General features: G+C 42.7%; 1 protein-coding gene and 1 pseudogene across 2 annotated transcripts in view; one reads left to right on the top strand and one right to left on the bottom strand.

The window, feature by feature from the left end:
• The window catches only part of SDHAF3 (succinate dehydrogenase complex assembly factor 3), a 77,401-nt gene that overhangs the window by 15,362 nt on the left and 43,228 nt on the right, over positions 1–18,811 (top strand). The window lies entirely within an intron of this gene.
• Positions 10,076–11,092, bottom strand: LOC117072683 (annotated as a pseudogene). Its single transcript, XR_004432904.1, has one exon. The product of XR_004432904.1 is annotated as a 40S ribosomal protein S3-like (transcript).

Consider the following 18,811-nt stretch of genomic DNA (forward strand, 5'->3'; position numbering starts at 1 on the left):
TAATTTTGGTCTTCAGTTAAGAGGCCAGTGTTTGTGGATTTGTTCTTAGGATACAACTCTAGACAGAGCAAGAAGCTAGCCGGCAGTGATAGTTTGTGGACATTAGGATCCTTCTTCCTGCCTCTCTTAGCTGCTCCAAAATGCTTCATTTCCAGATCATCAAATTTAGATTTCCTTTCTTAGACGTAGTCTCCGACCTGTGAGAGCACTTCTTAAAAACCTGCAACAATTAGGCCAGGTGCGGTGGTTCACACCTGTAATCCCAGCACTTTGGGAGGTGGAGGCGGGTGAATCACGAGGTCAGGAGATCGAGACCATCCTGGGTAATACGTGAAACCCCGTCTCTACTAAAAATAGAAAAATTAGCTGGGCGTGGTGGCGGGCGCCTGTAGTCCCAGCTACTGGGGAGGCTGAGACAGGAGAATGGCATGAACCCAGGAGGCGGAGCTTGCAGTGAGCCAAGATTGCCACTGCACTCCAGCCTGGGCGACAGAGCGAGACTCCCTCTCAAAAAAAAAAAAAAAAAAATACCTGCAACACTAATGGGGATCTCTGGATTTTTCTTTTTGTACTTACGGCTTGTACAAAGAAGGGAAAGTAACTCTTAGCCCATTGGTTTCTTGGGGTCACCTTTAGTCATATTAACTGCATTATTTGCTAGTTCCTGTATATATGTGTGTGTGTGTGTGTGTATATATATATTTTTTTTGAGATGGAATCTCACTCTGTGGCTCAGACTGGAGTGCAGTGGCTCAATCTCGGCTCATGGCAAGCTCCGCCTCCCGGGTTCACACCATTCTCCTGCCTCAGCCTCCCGAGTAGCTGGGACTACAGGCGCCCGCCACCACGCCCGGCTAATTTTTTGTATTTTTAGTAGAGACGGGGTTTCACCATGTTACCCAGGATGGTCTCGATCTCCTGACCTCATGATCTGCCCGCCTCGGCCTCCCAAAGTGCTGGGATTACAGGCGTGAGCCACCTTGCCTGGCCTAGTCCCTGTGTGTATTTTTAAAGAAGAATTTGGTAGATTCATGATTGTTAGGATAGATATAAATGTATTTATCAGAGACTATCTTAAATATGCGTTTCTATGCCATTTTCAGTGAATGTATTTGGTTTCACCTGTCATAATTTGTCCAGCTATTGAGACAAAGACTGATAGGAGTTTCTGAAGCTTGATGCTCTTATGACTAACTGTAATTAATACCTTGAGTGTATTTCTGAAGAGTTGTTTATAAACTGATTTTTTTTTTAATATAACTTTTAGATATATTGGCAAACTTACTAATTAAAAGAGTTCTTTTGTGAATCCTTTTGAAAAGTGAATTATCAACCTGTAATTTGTTTCTTTGTATAAACCTGTATTTGCATAAATCAAATTTGTTTTAAATAGGGTATGTCTAGAAATCTTGATGCATGTATCTGAAAAGAAAATTTGTTTCATGTGAAGAATTCAGATTTGGTACATTCAATAAGTAAGACCTGCCATATTATTTTATTTTAGTTCCACTCTTTTTAACAAAATGCTATCAAAATATTTACAGCCTAAATTAAGGTGGTGGCAAGAGTTTGTGTAAGATTGAACTACAGTACATTTTTAAACTGTATTTTCTTAAATAGTAACAGGTAGTGTGAAGTTTTGCAAAGTTTAAAAAGTTATTCAGTATTTTTTTTCGCTTTTAAAAGCATAACTGGAATCTGAAATTATTTTGCTTTAGCTTAGTCTGTAGTTATAGAAGTAGATGTATATTGTGCATTTAAATATAATGTTTGTTCACTTACTACTTACTATAGTTTAATACCCAGCAATTTATTGCTCTGCTTAATACTTGGAAGATAGTAATGATAATTCATCTTAGTTTGAATGCTTGAATTAACCATAAACAGTGATCTAGTCCTTAATATAAAATGGTAGATTTATACTGAAAATATTAAATAGAATGTGATTCCTATTGTGTAATATTTAACTGCACCGTTTTCTTTAAATATAGGGTTTTTTGTTGTTGGTGGTGGTGGTTTGTTTTTCAGGGCTGTCTGGGAGCCTCACTACTATTTATTACATTCTTTCTTTGGGAAAGTATATACAAACTGAAGCTGAGAACATTGGGAACTTGTCTACATCTCTCATATCCTCTGCATAGCCTACTAGATTTAGATTGTCAGTCAAAGGAGAACCCTTTCATGATCTAACATGGTTCTGTTAGAGCCCATGGAAATTAAATCCTTTCCCTGATAACTGAGAAGGGAGTCTGTGGGTTAGGGAACTCTTGGAAATTTCCTAGGAACTAGGAGAAACACTTGTGATATAAATCAGGCCAGCTATATTTGTCCATGACCTTAACAAGTTGAGAGTCAAGGATAATGCACAGGACATTATTAAGTTCAAAACTAGAAAGGAAACAACAGGTCAGGAGCAGAGATTTCAGGATGAAGTTCAAGTCAAGGACATGGAGAAATTATTCAAAATGTAGGCCTTGAACTGTGTGAGGGTTTTCACACTATGTCGGAGAGGACTAGACAGAAGCAGCCCAACTGAGTTCAGTTGTTTGCTCAGTTATTCAATGTCTACTCTTTTTTAGGGGTTACAGATATTAATACAGTCAGGATCTTTAAGGACTTTGTGAGCCTGCCACATATCAATATATGAGAGGGTGAGACCCATTGTGTCTTAAAGAATAATTGTTGTGAATGCTGGTCTTTTGGCAATGTGACAGTGATTTGGAGTGTGAGCACAAGAGGGAAAGCATATCTTTTTCTTAGCTATTGAATTTATGATTATCTATTCACTATATCTACCATGTCACTTGCCATTCCTTCATATACCCTCATTCCATTTGCTTTTTTTTTTTTTTTTTTAATAGATGGAGTTTTGTTTTGTTGCCCAGGCTGGAGTGCAGTGGCGCCATCTTGGCTCACCACAACCTCTGTCTCCTGGCTCTGAGCAATTCTCCTGCCTCAGCCTCCCGAGTAGCTGGGATTACAGGCAAGTGGCACCACACCCAGCTCATTTTGTATTTTTAGTAGGTTTCACCGTGTTGGCCAGGCTAGTCGCGAACTCCTGACCTCAAGTGATCCACCTGCCTTGGCCTCCCGAAGTACAGGATCACAGGTGTGAGCCACTGTGCCAAGCCCCACTGGCTTTTTTTTTTTTTTTTTAATGGAGTCTTTCTTTGTTTCCCAGGCTGGAGTGCAGTGGCACGATCTCAGCTCACTGCAACATCTGCCTCCCAGGTTTAAGCAATTCTCCTGCCTCAGCCTCCTGAGTAGATGGGGTTATAGGTGCCTGCCACCACACCCAGCTAATTTTTTTTTGTATTTTTAGTAGAGATAGGGTTTCACCATGTTGACCAGGCTGGTTTCAAACTCCTCACCTCAGGTGATCCACCTGTCTTGGCCTCCCAAAGTTCTAGGATTACGGACATGAGCCACCACTGCCCAGCCCTCGTTGGCTTTTGAAGATCATTTTATCTTTGAGTTTATTTTAAAAATATGTATACCCATGTGAGATTACATTTTAAATTTAATATGACTAACACTTTTAATAATTATCTGACACTGGTTAGCATCTAGCCACTTACTCTGTGACCTTGGGTAATTTGATTAACCATTCTAAGCCTTGGTTTCCTCATCAGTAAAATGGGCATAGCAACAGTACTTACCTCTAAGGTTAAGGATTAAATAAGATAGTATATGCATAATAGTTGCCCAGTGCCTTACACATAGTAAGTGCTCAATAAATGTTAGATATTTTAGCTTTAATGTTGACACAGTATTTTTTTCGTGCTGCTTTGCCAGCTGGAGACCTCTGTGGCTAGCGACACCTGCATCTGGTCCTCGCTTATGCCCAGGCTCGCTGCAGGAGGCGCCTACCCACTAGGCCCATTGGACCACACCTGGCTTTCACTCCGGCCCAGATCCTGTGCTTGCCACAGGATCCACACTCAGCCTGTGTCTGGGCCAAGTGTTCCCCAGCCTGCCTGTGTTACAGCTCATTCAGTCCCACTGCCCTGCTCTGCCAGTGCCTCCGGGGCTGGCCTGGCCATGCCGCTGCTTCCCACTGCATGGGGTGGCTGCCCAGTGCCGGCTGAAGTTCACAGTGTTACAGCCTTTTTCCTACCTGTGTTCGGTGGTTCCTGAGTTCTTGTCCTGTGTCCAGGAAGAATGAGGTTACACTGACAACTAAAGGGTGAGAAGAGCAGAGAAGAGTTTTGTTGAACAACAGAACAGTTCTCAGCAGAGAGGGGACTCAAAGTGAGTGGTCCTCCACCTGAAGGTGGGTAGTCCCCGACACCTGGAGATGGGCATTTCCAAAATATGGCTGAGTCTGGGGCTTTTATGGGCTCAGAATGGGGGAGTGTATGCTGATTGGTTTGTGAGTATGCAAAAAAGGCTAAAACAAAGGCACCACTCTAAGGTAGGCCTGACAGTATAAAAAAAGCCAATTAGGGTAGGGTGGGTATATGTAAAATAGGTGAAGGGTAAGGATCAATCAGAGGAAAGGGCACCAGACAGGAAGAGAGGTTCTCAGTCTGGCCTGTAGATTTATCTGAGACTCATAGCTTGACTTTTAGGCTTTAAACTGTCTTTGGTTTGAAATTAAGGTTTCACTGTGGACCTGCCCCTATCTGCCTAGGCATTTGTCTGCCTCCTGCTGCTGTCAATGTGGGGTAGGAAGTAGGTTGACAGGAAGGAGACAAGAATTCCAGATAAGAGTGCTCTGAAAACAAATTTTGTAATTTTATTATTCTTAAGTCTTTCTTCTTTCTTCTGTATGCTGTTAGTTGCCAAATCCTGTTGATTCTGTTTTCCTTTACAGTATCAGAACTCTGACCTGTTATCTCCATTTCAGTGGTCAGTACCTCTGGATGTTTGTAGTTATTTCATAAATAATCTTGCCTTTAGTCTCTTTTAACTGTCACCTTATAAAGTACAACTTTGATCATTTTATTACCCTTGTCAAAACTGATCAGTGTTTTCCCATTGACCTCTCTTTAATGTGACATTCAAAACTGCAAAATCTGGCCTGAATGCATTTTTTCTACCTTTATCTCAATGTTCTTTGTCATGAGTTCTATGTTCTAGTCATTTAACTGAGCATTGCTCTCTGAAAGTGGCCTCAGGTTGTTTTGACTCTGACTGTTCATTTGGCTGAAATGTTTTACTGTCTTTTTCTGCATGGCCAAACCCTAAAGTGTCTTTCAAAACAACCTTCATATGGTGCTGTCAATTCTTAACTGATTAATTCTTCAAATGGAAAGAAATCTCTATGTCTTTTAATTTCCCTCAAATTGTATTTTTCTGTTTTGGTACTTTTTTTTTTTTTTTTTGAGACAGAGTCTTGCTATGTCACCCAGGCTAGAGGGCAGTGGCGCAATCTCAGCTCACTACCAGCTCCGCCTCCCGGGTTCACGCCATTCTGCTGCCTCAGCCTCCCGATTAGCTGAGACTACAGGTGCCTGCCACCATGCCTGGCTAACTTTTTGTATTTTTAATAGAGACATGGTTTCACCGTGTTAGCCAGGACGGTCTTGATTTCCCGCACTCGTGATCTGCCTGCCTCGGCCTCCCAAAGTGCTGGAATTAGTCTATTTTGGTACTTAATGTTATCTACATTATATTATAGTTACTTATGTACATCTTTTTGCCACTAGTTGATGGTAAGTTCATTGAGGACACAAACAATGTTCTACTTATCTTTGTAAAATTACTGGGAGAGTAGTATGTTATAACAGGTGTTCAGTAAGTCTTTTTCCCCCCAAAAGAAAAATGAGTGATTATTTTTTGACAAAGACCAAATATACTAATTACCACAGCTGGATAAAAACTTAAGCAAAGGCGGGGCGCGGTGGCTCAAGCCTGTAATCCCAACACTTTGGGAGGCCGAGATGGGCGGATCACGAGGTCAGGAGATCGAGACCATCCTGGCTAACACCGTGAAACCCCGTCTCTACTAAAAACTTACAAAAAAAACTAGCCGGGCGATGTGGCGGGCGCCTGTAGTCTTAGTTACTCGGGAGACTGAGGCAGGAGAATGGCGTAAACCCGGGAGGCGGAGCTTGCAGTGAGCCGAGATCACGCCACTGTACTCCAGCCTGGGTGACAGAGCGAGACTCCATCTCAAAAAAAAAGTTGAGCAATCAAATGTGTGAACTGTAGTCTTTTTTTTTTTTTTTGAGAGAGAATCTTGCACTATTGCCTGGGCTGGAGTGCAGTGGCGCTATCTCGGCTCACTCCAACCTCTGCCTCCCGAGTTCAAGTGATTCTCCTGCCTCAGCCTCCCGAGTAGCTGGGATTACAGGCGCATATCACCACGCCTGGCTAATTTTTTGTGTTTTTAGTAGAGATACTGTTTCACTATATTGGCCAGGCTGGTCTCAAGCTCCTGACCTCGTGATCCACCTATCTCGACCTCCTCAAGTGCTAGGATTACAGGCGTGAGCCACTGCGCCTGGCCCGAATTGTAGCGTTTATAAAGATTAATAATTTAAACAAAGTGTTAAATTCTGAAATTGTGTTTCATAAATATATGAGAATTTAGGGCATTAGGCTTATTCCAAGCACTTTAATTCATGTCTCTATGTAGATAATACTGTCAACCCATTAGGCATATATGATCGTATGCATAGCTGGTTCAGTTTTTACTGTTTTTTTTTTTTTGCTATTTGGCTATTAATAAGCTTTTTGTCTTTATAAAACTAGTATCAAGCATCTCTAGTTTCTAATTATTCAGGACAAGTTAAAGTAGCTTAATACTCCTGTTTCTTTTCCCATTTAATGTAGTGTTTTAAGTGCCTAAAGTAGGGGAGAGAAAAGGAGAGAGTATTTAAGGAATTTAAGATCTTGAAGTGGAAAAGACCTAGAAGAGTCGTAACTGCTGAGTCTTATAAAGAAAATGAAATGGAGTGTCTGCATGCAATTTCCTTAAGGTACAAATGAACACCTCTATCTTCTCTTAGGAAGAAGGAGCAACTTTTCAGAATTATTTTCTTCTTAAATTCTTTTTTTTTTTTTTTGGCAGAGCCTCACTGTCACCCAGGCTGGAGTGCAGTGGCATGATCTTAACTCACTGCTGCAAACTTTCCCTCCTGGGTTCAAGCGATTCTCCCACCTCAGTCTCCTGAGTAGCTGGGATTACAGGCGCACGCCACCACATCTGGCTAATTTTTGTATTTTTAGTAGAAAGGGGTTTCACCATGTTGACCAGGCTGGTCTTGAACTCCTGACCTCAAGTGATCCACCCACCTCGGCCTTCCAAAGTGCTGGGATTACAGGCATCGGCCACCGCTCCCGGCCCCTTCTTAAATTCTTCTAAGAATATTTACTTTGTTTAAAAACTGGATTAATCTTTTCAAATATTAGAGACTATTAGGGTAAACTAATATCCTAGTCTGATACTTTTTTTTTCTTTTTCCATAAGTTATTGATATACAGGTGGTATTTGGTTACATGAGTAAGTTCTTTAGTGGTGATTTGTCACATTTTGGTCCACCCATCACCCGAGCAGTATACACTGCACCATATTTGTAGTCTTTTATTCCTCACCCTCATCCCACTCTTTGCTGCAAGTCCCCCAAAGTCCATTGTATCATTCTTAGGCCTTTGCATCCTCACAGCTTAGCTCCTACATATCAGTGAGAACATACAATATTTGGTTTTCCATTTGTGAGTTACATCACTTGGTATGATAGTCTCCAGTCTCATCCAGGTCACTGCAAATGCTGTTAATTCATTCCTTTTTAGGGCTGAGAAGTGTTCCACTGTGTGTGTGTGTGTGTGTGTGTGTGTGTGTGTGTACACCAGTTTCTTTATCCACTCATTGATTGATGGCCATTTGGGTTGGTTCCATGATTTTGCAATTGTGAATTGTGCTGCTATAAACATGCGTGTGCAAGTATCTTCTTCAAATAATGAAAAAGATTTATCTTTTCCTCTGGGTAGGTACCCATTAGTACCTGGATCAAATGGTAGTTCTACTTTTAGTTCTTTAAGGAATCTCCACACTGTTTTTCGTAGTGGCCGTACTGGTTTACATTCCCACCAGCAGTGTAGAAGTGTCCCCTGAGCACTGCATCCACGCCAACATCTATTATTTATTTTTTTATTTTTTTATTATGGCCATTCCTGCAGGAGCAAGACAGTATCATGTTGTGGTTTTGATTTGCATTTCCCTGATCATTAGTGATGTTGAGCATTTTTTCATACGTTCATTGGACTTTTGTATTTCTTCTTTAGAGAATTGTCTACTTAGGTTCTTTGCCCACTTTTTGATGGGATCGTTTGTTTTTTCTTACTGATTTGTTTGAGTTCATTGTTGATTCTGGTTATTAGTCCTTTGTCAGATGTACAGATTGTGAAGATTTTCTCCCACTCTGTGTGTTGTCTGTTTACTCTGCTGACTGTCCTTTTCTCTTTAGTTTAATTCAGTCCCAGCTATTTATCTTTGTTCTTATTGCATTTGCTTTTGGGTTCTTGGTCATGAAATCCTTGCCGAAGCCAATGTCTAGAAAGGTTTTTCCAGTGTTGTCTTCTAGAGTTTTTGTAGTTTCAGGTCTTAGGTTTAAGTCCTTGATCCATCTTGAGTTGATTTTTATATTATGCGAGAGATGAGGATCCAGTTTCATTCTCTTACATGTGGCTACCCAATTATTCTAACACCGTTTGTTGAAAAGGTTGTCCTTTCCCCACTTTACTTTTTTGTTTGCTTTGTCAAAGATCAGTTGGCTCTAAGTATTTAGGTTTATTGCTGGGTTCCCTATTCTGTTCCATTGGTCTGTGTGCCTATTTTTATACCAGTGTCATGCTGTTTTGGTGACTATTGTCTTATAGTTTGAAATCAGGTAGTGTGATGCCTCCAGATTTGTTCTTTTTGCTTAGTTTACTTTGGCTTTGTGGGCTCTTCTTTGGTTTCATGTAGATTTTAGAATTGTTTTTTGTAATTCTATGAAGAATGATGCTGATATTTTGATGGGGATTGCACTGAATTTGTAGATTGCTTTTGGCAGTATGGTGATTTTCAAAATATTGATGTTACCCATCCATGTGCATGGGATGTGTTTCCATTTGTTTGTGTGATCTATGATTTCTTTCAGCAGTGTTTTGTAGTTTTCCTTGTAGAGGTCTTTCAACTCCTTGGTTAGGTATATTCCTAAGTATTTTATTTTTTTTGCAGCTGTTGTAAAAGGAGTTGAGTTCTTGATTTGATTCTCTGCTTGGTTGCTATTGGTGTATTGAAGAGCTACTGATTTGTGTACATTAATCTAGTATCTGGAAACTTGGCTGAATTCCTTTGTCAGTTCTAGGAGCTTGATAAAATTAATTTTGTGTGTATATACATGTAATTTCAGAAATTTCCACATGATGGCAGAAGATACTTATGTCTGAGAAGGCGTAACCAAATGAAAACTTTACATTTAAATTTTATCTGAAGTAATATTTGTCTTTTTACGTTCTAACTAGTGCATTTCATATTTGAATTGTCTGATACAAATTTGTTGCCACTTTAAATATTTTATATATGTTTTAACTAATTTTAAAAGGGAGTACATATTTTTTCTACTATATACAATGTTAATCCATTTTTGAAAGCTTCATGGGTAATCACTGAATAGTGTTTAAATAATTGGTTTGGTAAAAGTCATTTTTCTTAGTAAGTTTAGGGGATATTGAGGGCATTTATTTACCAGTTATAGATGAATATATGAAACCCAACATGTGAATTTTTTTTTTTTTTTTTTTTTTTTTTTTTGAGACGGAGTCTCGCTCTGTCACCCAGGCTGGACAGTGGCGGGATCTCGGCTCACTGCAAGCTCCCCCTCCCAGGTTAATGCCATTCTCCTGCCTCAGCCTCTGAGTAGCTGGAACTACAGGAGGCCACCATCATGCCCGGCTAATTTTTTTTTTGTATTTTTAGTGGAGATGGGGTTTCACTGCGTTAGCCATGATGGTCTTAATCTCCTGACCTTGTGATCCACCCGTCTCGGCCTCCCAAAGTGCTGGGATTACAGGCGTGAGCCACTGCGCCCGGCCTCAAATTGTATTTTTATTTTATTTATTTTTTATTTATTTATTTTTTGATTTTGTACAAGATTTTATTAAAGGTCTTTACAGAGCAACATCCAGATTCCAGAATACAGCTGCCAAGGAGACCCTGTTATGCTGTGGGGACTGACTGGGGCATGGCAGGTGGCTCTGGCTTCCCACCCTTCTGTTCTGAGATGGGAGTGGTGGGAAGTGTCTCATCTTTGGGTTCCAGGATGCTTCCTTTGTCAGGCAGGGGCTTCTTAGGGCCAGTCTTACCAGTTGGGTCCCAGGGCAGCATGATCTTCACCTTAATGCCCAGCACACCCTGTCTGAGCAACACATGGCGCACAGCAGCATCAATGTAGTAGTTAACAGGGTCTCTCCTGTGGATCATCAGGCCATGCACAAACTTCATGGATTTAAAGCCCTCTGTCCTCGGAGTTTCCCAGACACCACGACCTCGCAGCCTTTGGCCCCGCTCGCCATGATGAACCGCAGCACACCATAGCAAGCCCTCCGCACAGCAGGCCCTCCTAGGAGTTTGTAACGCAGAGACTGGGCAATGGCACACAGACCTCTAGTGGCCACCTTTTCAGCATAAAGCTCTACACTGCTCTCTGGAAAGCCAAACCTTTTCTGAACGACAGCAGTCAATTCCGGAATCCGCGGACCCTTCTCACCAAGAACATTTTGTGTTCTGGTGGCTAAGATAATGATTTCTGTCCTGGTTGGTGTAACTCACACCTCACTCCAGAGTAGCATTCTTCAGCCAGCTCCCGAGTAAGAAACTCATTCAGTTCAGCTTTGAAGATGCCATCAGCGACAAACTTCCTCTTCTTGGAAATTTGCACAGCCATCTTGCTGCTGCGCTCCACCGAAAGAAAAGCCAGAATATATTTTTAAAATGAGACTTGAAAGTCAAAATTACTTCTTGATCCATGGGGCTACATAATGGATGTTGTGTTAGTAGGCATGGAAACATTATTAATCTCCTTGTATAGCTCCATCAGAGCTCTTGGGTGACCAGGTGCATTGTCAGTGAGCAGTAATATTTTGAAAGGAATCCTTTTTTCTTTTTTTTTTTTTTTTGAGAAGGAGTCTCGCTCTGTCCCCTAGGCTGGAGTGCAGTGGCGCGATCTCCACTAACTGTAAGCTCTGCCTCCTGGGTTCACGCCATTCTCCTGCCTCAGCCTCCGGAGTAACTGGGACTACAGGCGCCTGCCACCACACCTGGCTAATTTTTTGTATTTTTAGTAGAGACGGGATTTCAACGTGTTAGCCAGGATGGTCTCGATATCCTGACCTCGTGATCTGCCCACTGTGGCCTCCCAAAGTGGTGGGATTACAGGCATGAGCCACCACACCCAGCCTAGGAATCTTTTTTTTCTGAGCAGTAGTCTGAGTAGTGGGGCTAAAATATTCAGTAGCTGGGACTACAGGCATGCACCACTGAGCCTGGCTGTCCGTTGTTTGTTTGACTTAATATTTTAAGATTAGTTTTAGGTTCATGGCAAAATTAAGAGGAAAGCACAGAGATTTTCCATACACCTTCTGCCCCAACATATGCATAGCCTCTCCCATTATTAGCATCCTCCACTGGAGTAGTACATTTGTTACAATAGATGAACAAACTGTAGGGGTGATGGAAACTTTTACTGCACCCTCTGAAGTTTCTGTAGTTGAATCTGTGATAAACTGAAAGCAGACAGATTAATAGGAGAAAGACATACAGATTTATTATGTGCATATACGTATACAAGAGTCTCACAAAATAAAAGACTCAGGCCAGATGATTGGAATTTTTATAGTATCTGTAGCTGCAGAAAGAAATAGGGGCTTGGGACTTCTAGGGAGTGGAGGTGCGGACAGACAGCTTTGGGAGGATGAGAGGAAGAAATCTAGTGAACAAAGGTTGTCTTGTTTTGTAGATTAAAATATCTTGGGGAGCAGCCCTCCAAAGAATGGGTAAAGCTTCTGTGGGTGAGGTTGTTAACCTTTAGTCTCTCTTTCCTGTGGTACGGTCTTTCCACATCCATCTTTAGGCAGATTAGGGGTCCTCAGAGAAAACCAGCTTGCATCCGCTGGTTCCCTGCTGTTCCCCAGTCAGGATACCAAAGAACCTTACTTTGGGGTATCATTTTCTGAGCCCCAACACTACATTGACACATTAAGATCACCCAGAGTTCATCGTTTACATGTAGGGTTTACTCTTGTTTTCTTACTTTCTATGACTTTAGACAAATGTGTAATGACATGTATCCATCTTTATGGTAGTATACAGTATATTTTCACTGCCCTAAAAATTCTCTCTGCCCTGCTGGTTCATCCCCCTCAGCAATCTCTCATAACCCACAACTGTAACCCCCAATGGGTTCTCCTTGCCTTCTGCCAGAGGAAGCCAATTTATCAAGACAAGGGAATTTTTTATAGAGAAACTGTTTAATACACATAGAGCCAATTAAATGGGAGACTGGAATTTTACTGTTACATCAGTCTGGCTGAAAATGTGGAAGCTAGGATTTTTAAAAGATAGTTTTGCAGGCATGGACTAGGGAATGGGGAATGCTGATTGGTTAAGTTAGGGATGAAATCATAGGGAGTTGAATCAGCCCTCTTGCATGGAGTCAGTTCCTGGGTGGGAGATCACAAGACCAGATGTCCCAGTTTATGGGTCTGGCCAGTGGATCCATTAGAATGAAGGGTCTGAAAAATATGTCAAACACCAGTCTTACGTTTTACAGTAGTAATGTTATCCATTGGAGCAATTGAGGAGGTTAGGAAGTTTATGGCCTCTGCATGACTTCTGAGCCATTATTTTATTTGTTTGTTTGTTTGTTTGTTTATTTTGCGATGAAGACTTGCTGTGTCGCCCAGGCTGCGATGCAATGGCACAGTATCGGGTCACTGCAACCCCTGTCTCCCAGGTTCAAGCAATCCTCGTGCCTCAGCCTCCTGAGTAGCTGGGACTACAGATGTGTGCCACCATGCCCAGCAAATTTTTGTAGGCATCGTGGTTTAGTAGAGACAGGGTTTTGCCATGTTGGGCAGTCTTGAACTCCTGACCTCAAGCGATCTGCCCATGATGGCCTCCCAAAGTGCTGGGATTACAGGCATGAACCACTGCTTCTGGCCCTGAGCCATTATTTCTAATTTTGTGGCAAATTTGTTACTTTTACAAAGGTGGTCTAGTCTCCAAGCAAGGAGGATGTTTGTTTTGGGGAGGGACTGTTATTGTCTTTGTTTCAAAGTTAAAAGTGTAAATTCCTCCCAAAGTTAGCTACACCTACTACACCCAGGAACGAACAAGGGCAGTTTGGGGGTTAAAGGCAAGATGGAGTTGGTTAGGTCATATCTCTTTCACTGTCATAATTTTCTTACTTATAATTTTTGCAAAGGTGGTTTCTCCACTGATTTGTGTACTCTTGCCCTAATTTTGCCTTTTCTGGCATGTTATACGTTGGACTCATACAGAATGTAGCCTTTTCAAATAGGCTTCTTGGCTCCTTTTATTTGGTAATATGCATTTAAGTTTCCTACAAGTCTTTTCATGGCTTGATCATTTCTTTTTAGCTCTGATTAATATTTCATTGTCTGGATCTACTACAGTTTGTCCATCTACCTACTGAAGGATATCCTGGTTGCTTCCAAGTTTTGTCAATTATGAATGAGTGCAGGTTTTTGAGTATACATAATTATTCAACTTCTTTGGATAAATACCAAGGAATGCAATTGCTGGATCATATGGTAAGAGTATGTTTAGTTTTGTAAGAAATTGTAAAGTGTCTTCCAAAGTGGCTGTACCATTTTACATTTCCACCAGCAGTGAATGAGGGTTTCTATAGCATATCCTTGCCAGCGTTTTGGTGGTTTCAGTGTTTTGGCTGTTGGCTGTTTTAGTTAAGGTGTATAGTGATACCTCATTGTGTTTTAATTCTCATTTTCCTAATTGTCACATGTGTCCGTGTGAAGAGACCACCAAACAGGCTTTGTGTGAGCAACAAGGCTGTTTATTTCACCTGGGTGCAGGCAGGCTGAGTCTGAAAAGAGTCAGCAAAGGGTAGTGGGATTATCATTAGTTCTTACAGGTTTTGGGATAGGCGTTGGAGTTAGGAGCAATGTTTCGCTGGCAGAGAGGGTGGATCTCCCGAAGTACATTCTCAAGGGTGGGGAGAATTACAAAGAACCTTCTTAAGGGTGGGGGAGATTACAAAGAACTTTCTTAAGGGTGGGAGAGATTACAAAGTACATCAGTTATGGTGGGGCAGAAACAAATCACAATGGTGGAATGTCATCAGTTAAGTCTATTTTCACTTTTGTGAATTTTCAGTTGCTTCAGGCCATCTGGATCTATAGGTGCATGTCACAGGGGATATGATGGTTTAGCTTGGGCTCAGAGGCCTGACATTCCTGTCTTCTTATATTAATAAGAAAAGCAGGTTGGGCGCGGTGTCTCATGCCTGTAATCCCAGCGCTTTGGGAGGCTGAGGTGGGCGGATCACAAGGTCAGGAGATCAAGACCATCCTGGCTGACACGGTGAAACCCCATCTCTACTAAAAATACAAAAAAATTAGCCAGGCGTGGTGGTGGGCACCTGTAGTCCCAGCTACTCGGGAAGCTGAAGCAGGAGAATGGTGTGAACCTAGGAGGCGGAACTTGGAGTGAACTGAAATCGCACCACTGCACTCCAGCCCGGGCAACACAGCGAGACGCTTGTTAAAAAAAAAAAAAAAAAAAAACCCAGAAAAAGGAAAGCAAAACAAAATAGTGGTGAAGTGTTAGAGCAGCAAAAAATTTGGGGGATGGTATGGAGAGATAATGGGCAATGTTTCTCAGGGCTGCTTCGAGTGGGATTAGGGGCAGCGTGGTAACCTACAATGGGAGAGATTCAACTGAAGAAAGATTTCGGGGTAACGGGTGATATTGTGAGGTTTTTAGAAGGAGCATTTGTCATATAGAATTATTGGTGATGGCCTGGATATGGTTTTATATGAATTGAGAAACTAAGTGAAAGACACAAGGTCTGAATAAAAGAGGGAGAAAAATAGGGATTAAAGGACTAAGAATTAGGAGTACCCAGGACATCCAATTAGAGAGTGTCCAAGGGGGTTCAACATTATTTTTTGCTTGGTTGGCGAGTTTTTGGGCTCTATCCTTGAGTTTTTTTATGTTGTCATATAACAGGCCAGATTGATTTAGGTAAAAACAACACTCTTCATTTAAAAATATACAGAGTCGGCCGGGCGCGGTGGCTCAAGCCTGTAATCCTAGCACGTTGGGAGGCCGAGACGGGCGGATCACGAGGTCAGGAGATCGAGACCATCCTGACTAACACGGTGAAACCCCGTCTCTACTAAAAACTACAAAAAACTAGCCGGGCGAGGTGGCGGCGCCTGTAGTCCCAGCTACTCGGGAGGCTGAGGCAGGAGAATGGCGTGAACCGGGAGGCGGAGCTTGCAGTGAGCTGAGATCCGGCCACAGCACTCCAGCCTGGGTGACAGCGCGAGACTCCGTCTCAAAAAAAAAAAAAAAAAAAAAAAAAAATATATATATATATATACAGAGTCCTCCTTTTTCAGCAGTGAGTAAATTGAGGTCCCAGCGGTTCTGGAGGACAACTGCAACTAAAGAGTCAACCTGGATTTGGAGAACAGATAAAGTTTGTGATATGTCTGTAATGCTAGCAGAGAAGTCGTTAGGCTGCGAAATGTTGTGACAGAGGTTGAGACGCCTGCTATTCCAGTTCCAAGTGCAAGAGTGGAGGCAGAAAGTCCTAGACCCACAAGTAAAGGGATTGGTGGGATGACTCTTTTTTTGTCATGTTGGTGTCATGAGGGGGACAAGCAGTTGTTCATTCCCATCTGCAAACTGGATTTGGGGGGTAAGGAAGACTAGAGTACATGTGCCCATCCAGTTGGCAGGTAGGCACATGTAGGTGGAAGAGACACATAAAAAGAAGAGACCTTGTATCAGGCAGAACTGGAAATGTCAAGTGAAAAGGTGAGAGGGTGTACTGAAAGAGGAATCCTGCACCCAAAATCCTAGAGATCCAGCAAGGGCAGCAGCCATTAGAGGTTGTGATGGGCATTGATGGTGCAAGTGCATAGTGGGAGGGGTTCGTCTTTCGTGGTATATGAGAAAGCGCGTAGTGTCTACAAGTAACCTTGCACTGCTATTCATGGGGCTGGGTGTAAGCAAGCAAGAGGAGGGGCTAGGAGGAGATTCAGATCAGCAGGAGGAGGGTAGCCAAGGATGGAGTGAGATGAGGGTAGGTGTCTTCCTAAACCATAGTGACTGCCAGTGTTTTTTAGTTTGTCAGAAATGATAGGAGGCTTATCAGTAACGCGAAGTTGGAATACTCCTATCTGTTTGGTCATGTGTGTGGCTGGGTTCTGGAGATAAAGAGTAAAGGAACATTTGGACAGTGGAAGGTTGCCTAAAGGTTTGCCTTGTGTGAGATTCCAGTAGGCTGTTGTCGGGGGATGCATAAAGGAGCGGCAACAGGGATAGCTGTTTGTGTGGTTAGGGGTCCAAATATGGGGGGTGGGGTGGAATTGACATAAGGAGAAAGGTACCATAAGTAGATGCAGAGAAGTGTGGCAGCTTGTTGGTGTGAAATGTCTGGGGAATTCTCATCAAATTTGTCTAGAAAGTAACAGATATTCCTCAGGCGGGTAAAGATGAGGGCTATTAAAGGAGGTTCTGAGGTGCAGGGAGATGGGAGAGGTAGCCCAGTTGGCCTGTAGAGCGGAGATGGCTGTGTAAGAGCAGGAAGAAAGGGAAACGCATAGCTAACAATTCTTTGCTAGAGAAGGATTGGAGGCAGTGAGGAGAGAGTGGGTGAGATTGATAGTATGCTGGAGGTAACTAGGGAGAGGTAGAGAGTGGCATAAGAATGGGAATGAGATTAAGAGTGAGTATAAAAGTAAAGAATAGAACTTCATCAGGGTGGAAGTATTGGAGGGTGCCCTGTCAGCAAAGATCATCTATCCACTCCAAGAGGGAGTCAAGAGTGGAAGTTAGGGGATAGCCAGGAGAGATCAGCTGTGATGACTTGGAGAAACAATGTAAACCGGCAATGTAAACAAGAGCAGGTCATTTATGAGTAGTTGAGAATGGTGAATAGGAGTATGACTAGACAGAATATGGCAGGGATGACAAGTTTTTGGGGCGCAGTCCAAGTAGTGGGGGTGACTGCATAAAGCCCTGTTGCAACAAGTAGGGCAAGGATGGATAGACCTAATAGAATGAAAAGATATATTATGCTCGTAAGGGTTATTGTTCTTCAGAAATGTGAATGAGTTTAAGGGAAGTAGGGGAGAGTACTTGCAACTTCCAGGAGGAAGAGGAAATATCAGGCTGACTGTCTGATGGAGACAGCTTTATTCTGGAACAGCGAACCCAGTGGGGAGGGTCCTGCAGGCGGACGGCGGTTGGGGTACTCTAGATGATTAAGTAGGGTTCATTCCATCTAGGTTGTAGAGTTTAAGGGGTCAGATTCTTCTTCTTTTTTTTTTTTGAGACAGAGTCTCGCTCTGTAGCCCAGGCTGGAGTGCAGTGGCGCAATCTCGGCTCACTGCAAGCTCTGCCTCCTGGTTTCACGCCATTCTCCTGCCTCAGTCTCCCGAGTAGCTGGGACTACAGGCTCCCGCCAGCACGCCCAGCTAATTTTTTTTTTATTTTTAGTAGAGACGGGGTTTCACTGTGTTTGCCAGGATGATCTCAATCTCCTGACCGCGTGATCTGCCCACCTCAGCTTCCCAAAGCGCTGGAATTATAGGCGTGAGCCACCGCTCCCGGCCGAGGGGTCAGATTCTTAACAAGAACTGATCATCTAGCCAGGGTATCTTCATATGGCTGGGAATATGGAGTGTGCAAGAGAAGATTAGCAGCCTGGCAAATTTCCTGTCTAGCCTGCTGGAGGACTGGAAGATAGTCACCTAGAGGGCTGGTGTCTGGGACGAGGTTGGGGCTGAGTAAGAAAGTGCATCCATATAAAAGTTCAAATGGACTGTAACCTGTAGCATCTTGAGGACAGGCTCTAATTCTGAGAAGGGCAAGAGGTAAAAATACTGTCTAATCCTTTTTAAGTTGGAGGCTGAGCTTGGTGAGGGTTGTCTTTAAAAAAGACCATTAGTCCGTTTTACCTTCCCTGAAGATTGAGGATGGTAAGGGGTATGAAGGTTTCACTGAATGCCAAGAGCCTGAGAAACTGCTTGGGTGATTTAACTAATAAAGGCCAGTCCGTTATTGGACTGTATAGAGGTGGGAAGGCCAAACCAAGGAATTATGTCTGACAAAAGAGAAGAAATGACCAAGTGGCCTTCTCAGACCCTGTGGGAAAGGCCTCTACCCATCCAATGAAAGTGTCTACCCAGGCCAAGAGGTATTTTAGTTTCCTGACTTGGGGCATGTGAGTAAAGTCAATTTGCCAGTCCTGGGCAGGGGCAAATCCCCGAGCTTGATGTGTAGGGAAGGGAGGGGGTCTGAACAATCCCTGAGGAGTAGTAGAATAGCAGATGGAACACTGAGAAGTGATTTCCTTGAGAATAGATTTCCACGATGGAAAGGAAATGAGAGGTTCTAAAAGGCGGGCTAGGGGTTTGTAACCTACATGGAAGAGATTATGAAATGACGATAGAATAGAATTGGCCTGTGAGGCTGAAAGGAGATATTTTCCTTGTCCAAGAACCATTTGCCTTGTGTGGGAAGAGATTGGTAGGTGGAAGTTTCAGTGGGAGAGTAGTTGGGAGTGACCAATGATAAGGAGAAAAACTGGCCATGAGGGACAGA

Source organism: Trachypithecus francoisi, unplaced genomic scaffold, assembly GCF_009764315.1.
Source record: "Trachypithecus francoisi isolate TF-2019V2 unplaced genomic scaffold, Tfra_2.0 Lachesis_group4, whole genome shotgun sequence".
Classification (NCBI taxonomy): Eukaryota; Metazoa; Chordata; class Mammalia; order Primates; family Cercopithecidae; genus Trachypithecus; species Trachypithecus francoisi.